Source organism: Boleophthalmus pectinirostris, unplaced genomic scaffold, assembly GCF_026225935.1.
Source record: "Boleophthalmus pectinirostris isolate CB_2022bp ecotype Guang Dong unplaced genomic scaffold, ASM2622593v1 HiC_scaffold_10, whole genome shotgun sequence".
Lineage (NCBI taxonomy): Eukaryota > Metazoa > Chordata > Actinopteri > Gobiiformes > Gobiidae > Boleophthalmus > Boleophthalmus pectinirostris.
The window spans coordinates 33309240-33315239 of NW_026570971.1; positions in this window are offsets into that span (position 1 = coordinate 33309240).

Genomic DNA, 6000 nt, shown 5'->3' on the forward strand with positions numbered 1-6000 from the left:
GCGCCGGTCGGATGATGACGGGGACAACTACAGGCGCGCCATCACAGGCAAAATCTAGTAAATGATGATCATGTTACTGCCATTTGCCTTTGCACGAAAACTTATTCTTAGACTTACACTTGGACAAACTTTATTGATCCTCAAGGGAAATGATTTGGACACAGTAGTTCACCAGTGTTGGGAGTAACGCATTATAAAAGTAACAAATGACTGTAATCCATAGTTTTTTTTAGAAGTGGTGGGTTTTTCTTCATACGCCGGAGACGCGCCCTCGTAGACTGTCATGTAACCGCGGGCGAAAGGACCAGCACAGAACTGCGCGCACCACGGGGCGAGCCACAGCTGACGCCCGATTGCGCCTTGCAGACACTGTGCTCCACAGGCTCGGGGTTCACTCAGGGGCAATCCGAGATCCCGAGTTCTAGTCCAAGATTAGTGCTGGTTTGGTCCTGGTTTAGTCTTGGTTTAGACCTCGTTTAGTCCTAGTTCAGCTCTGGTTTAAGTCCTGGTTTAGTTCTGGTTCAGTCCTGGTTTAGTCCTGGTTCAGTCCTGGTTTAGTCCTGGTTTAGTCTTGGTTTAGTCCTGGTTTAGTCCTGGTTCAGTTCTGATTTAGTCCTGGTTCAGTCCTGGTTTAGTCCTGGTTCAGTCTTGGTTTAGTCCTGGTTTAGTCCTGGTTCAGTTCTGATTTAGTCCTGGTTCAGTCTTGGTTTAGTCTTGGTTTAGTCTTGGTTTAGTCCTGGTTTAGTCCTGGTTCAGTTCTGAACTTTTGCGCCGTATATGGACTAAACCAGCAGTTATTTTGGTGAGAGTAACTTAAAAGTAATGCAATAATAATGTTATGTTTTACATTTTAAATACAGTAATATTGTAATGTAACAGATTACTTTGAAATGACAGGAACACGTCATAAATAACACATGACAGTTTTAAAGTCACTTGTCCAACAGTGTAGCTCACACATCACAATATCTATTACATAAGAGTGAGCTGTAATAACAAAGACCAACAATATAAATGGTAATAATACATTCTAAATAAGTAGCAAAAAAGAGCAAGAGACACATGATGATGCACATGATTTTGGCTCATGATCCGAAGTCAGAGAACAGGAACTGCCAAATAAGGTCAAAGGTCAGTTTTGAGCTCAATATTTTTCACATACAAATATTTCTTCATTATAGCAATATATTTTGGGAGCCCTACTTATCATACTTTCTCTGGACAAAACACAAACTTTGAAGTCATTTTTCTGACTCTCCGGAGAGTGCATTCTTGAATTTGACTGAAGCAATCATCATAATTAGGTTTAAAATGATAATGACATAATTGCACAGCCCCATAGGCACCACTTTATACTGACAGGTTACCTATAGTATAGAATCCACTGAGAGCTGATATGATATATGCCCTGTCTGTATCACCAGCCACATGTCTGAACTGTGTGGTGTAAGCAATTTTATGAAGTGCTGTGCCCAACAAAACAAAAACAGTGCATTAGATTGAAAAATAAACTACAAGATTTAAAGCATGTATATATAGTGCTTGTATCTGCTGTAGTTATAATCTATGACACTCCTGGATCATTTTGTTATAATTTGGACATTTTAAATCACAATATTCATTTAAAACAACTTAATTTTTTATTATTATTTTTTTTAAGTTAGTTTAGTTTATTCAGTCATTTTGCAGCACTACAAAACAAAACAAAACATGAACTACAATCTCATAGGTCATGACCAAAAGGGTTAAGGCTGAAATAAAATGTAGTACTTATAATGCCAAATGCTTTTAAACAATGACAAAATATAAAAAAAAAAAACAGCAAGTTAACATTTACAATTTCACTTGTGACATACTGTATATATAAGAGAAAAAACAGAAATTAAAGTCAACAAAATTTAAAGCATAATTCATTCATTCCAGAGCTCTAGATCTTTCAAAGCATAAAACGCTTTATACTTTTTTTTTTTTTTTTTTTTTTTTTTTTTTTAAAGGCTTCTACAGTGTTAGACTTTTTCAAATCATCCTAACCCCTCTAACAAAAACACAATCATTATTACTTTTTATCTTCATTTTTTTTTTAAAGATAAAAAAATTAAATTAAATTAAAAGACTTAAATATATAAATAAATCCGTTGACTCCATATTAGAAAATGGTGGTGTCCAGTTGGAGCTGATGTGGCTGTAAACATCATCATTTTTAATTCTAGGTGTATCACCAATTAAAAAATAAAAAATGAAGTGCGTACATCACAGTGGGGTCATGTACAGGTGGAGGTGAAACAGCAGTAGATCAGGGTGATTACCTAAACATTCATGAATTAAAAATAGGACATGTTTAAATGCTCTAGAGCACTGGTGTCAAACTCATTTTGGTCCGGGGGCCGTAGCCAACCTACTTTGATCCTAAAGGGGCCAGATCAGTAAACTCATGACATATAAACCCCAAAAATAACAATCAGTTCAAATATTTGTGCAGAGAAACACAAATCTATTACAGACATCTTTTTTAATTGATGAACTCTTTCTTTTACAAAATATTATAATATTAGGATCAACCTGAAACTTTAAGAAAAATACAATTTCAACACAAAGTTTTAACATGAACTTGTATGTAAATAGGAATAAGTCAATTTTTGTTGTAAAATCCTGCACTCGGCTCCACTTTTCTCATTTGTGACATTTTTCTGATGAGGGTTTCATGGTCAACAGTCAAAACGATCGTCCTTTAAGACATTTGGAAAGCAACAAGTCTTCAAGTGTGCTGCTCTGGTGGGAGGGGCCACGTACAGAGACGCTGGAGACGCTGCTGTGATAAACACCGCAGAAAATTAACAATATTTTAGTAGAAAATCAGCCGAGAGCCAGATTAAAGTACTCGGAGGGCCGGATCCAGCCCCCGGGCCGTATGTTTGACACCCCTGCTCTATAAAGTTGATTTTGCAGAGGTACCAAACTGTAGATTTCAGTGCACTTCTCTTGTGACATCATCAGGTGAAATGAATACAGTGACACGAGCACATGTCTGTACATCTGTCAGAACACATAATAAACCATTAAGTCTTTTGTAATGTGTGGGAGTCCGAGTGTGATTTGTGTGTAACAGGAGCCCTGTGCTGCTCCGTCTGTTTATGAGTGTGTGTGGGAGGTTTTATCACACTGTGGGGACTCAGATCTGTACTGCAAGTCCACTCTAGTCTGGGAGTCATCTTTTTATTAGTCAAATCATGAGAATATTTCTGTTGTGCACGGTAACTTTTAAAATGTTTTTAAACAAAATAAAAGTCAAAATATGTTGTCTGAATAACCCTGCTCACTGAAAGAGCTCATAAAACACAGTGACGGTTACTTGAATCTGCCTGGATGAAGCGCCACAAGAGCAGAACAAGATGAAAAATCCAACTTTAGTTAAATCCAGGTGAAAGAAAAGCACAAACATCTTCTGTCCACAAATGCACAGAGCTCTTCTTTCTACACACTTGACGCTGTGAACTCATTCTGATATTGTCTTTGTTGTCAAATGTTTGTCGACACTTGTTTACAGTCTGTATAGGCCACATAATGTAAATGTCAGTTTCTTTTTCTTTGATCCAGGTCCGAGGTTTAAAGTTCACACATGAGTTCAAATCTGTTTAGGTTTAGGTTTGGGTTTAGGTTCAGTTTGGGCGAGTAGAGTGTGGGTAAGATTTGGATCAACCTCCAGGAAATAAACGAGTCAGTGTAATGTCCCTAGTGTGTGTGCTGTGTGTTGGGGTGAGTGTGAGTGCGTGTGCATGTGTGTGTGTGAGTGTGTGTGTGTGTGTGTGTTTGTGTGTGTGTGTGTGAGTGTGTATGTGTGTGTGTGTCAGTGTTGGCTGTTGCTGTCCGTCATGGAGCTCAGCAGCTGCTCTGTGTTTTCAATGTCAACTGTCCACACCAATCTACTACTACTACTACTACTACTACTACTACTACTACTACTACTACTACTACTACTACTACTACTACTACTACTACTACAAGTATTACTATTAGGGCCCGACTGATATGGATTTTGTTGTGGCCGATATGAAACCGATATAATGGGAGTTGGAGCTGCCTATATAATCACCGATATATTTAGTGATGTAAAAATTCACTGTAAATCTTGAATTGTTTAAAAAACTTAGGTTTGACTCTAGTGGATTTAAACTGGGTTTATTTAGGCAACATTTATTGTTATTCTGTCTCTTTATGTCATATTTACAGACAGTAGGTCGGCCTAATGGCATTTTTGCATCACATTCTAGCAGCTAGTGATGGGTATTCCAGTTCTTTTTTTTTTTTTTATCCTATGCACATGCAGATTTCTGAAAGTTTCGTTTTCAGCCGCTGCCGCTGTCAAACTACCACGAGTCTGCACATGGTGTAAAGAGAAAAAAGTGAGAGAAAGAGAAAACACGGCTCCCAATCCCAATAAGGATCAGGCTCCCGTCGTTTCGCTTCAAAGAGCCGGCTCTAAGAGCCGCTTCGTTCCCAACGACCCATCACTACTAGCTAGTAAATAAACTACCGCTATTAGCCTTTAGCCGTAAATGCTGCACACCGCAGTCATTAATTATATGCGCAAATGTTGATCATTCACACGTCTATTCACAGCTCATTTACATATCAGTGCAGGTCCAGTAACAAATATACGGCCAATATAGTCACTTTACAATAGACCAATAGAAAACAGTCTGTTTATGTGCGGGAGCTACAGCAGCTAACCCATAACAAATGACCAAAACTAGCTTCAAAGTCGACATATTTCCAACACTCAGCGTCACACAGGCTCCTCCCACATCACAAGTCTGTACTAATAAATGTCCTTTTAATCCAGACTCAAACCGATTGTCCTTAAAAAGAAAATAATCTCAATGTTTGGATCTATCCCTTAATCTGTGTCTGCGCGTTTAAACAAACACACGTGAGTGACGCGACTCTGTGGTGTGTTCAGGGACAGTACGGACAGACACTGATGTGGAGCCACATATTAGGACATTTGTCTGTCTGTAAATTGGATTAAATGAACAGAATGTAGAGTCTAAGATTTATAACGACGTATAACATGCCCACGTGAAATATCAGCCCCTATCAGCAAACATATCGGATATGACTCCAGGTGCCCATATCGGCTGATAATATCGGCCAACCGATATATCGGTCAGGCTCTAATTACTATTACTACTATTACTACTACTACTACTACTACTACTACTACTACTACTACTACTACTACTACTACTACTACTACTACTACTACTACTACTACTACTACTACTACTACTACTACTACTACTACTACTACTACTACTACTACTACTACTACTACTACTACTACTACTACTACTACTACTACTACTACTACTACTACTACTACTACTACTACTACTACTACTACTACTACTACTACTACTACCACTACTACTACTACTACTACTACTACTACTACTACTACTACTACTACTACTACTACTACTACTACTACTACTACTACTACTACTACTACTACTACTACTACTACTACTACTACTACTACTACTACTACTACTACTACTACTACTACTACTACCACTACTACTACTACTACTACTACACTACTACTACTACTACTACTACTACTACTACTACTACTACTACTACTACTACTACTACTACTACTACTACTACTACTACTACTACTACTACTACTACTACTACTACTACTACTACTACTACTACTACTACTACTACTACTACTACTACTACTACTACTACTACTACTACTACTACTACTACTACTACTACTACTACTACTACTACTACTACTACTACTACTACTACTACTACTACTACTACTACTACTACTACTACTACTACTACTACTACTACTACTACTACTACTACTACTACTACTACTACTACTACTACTACTACTACTACTACTACTACTACTACTACTACTACTACTACTACTACTACTACTACTACTACTACTACTACTACTACTACTACTACTAC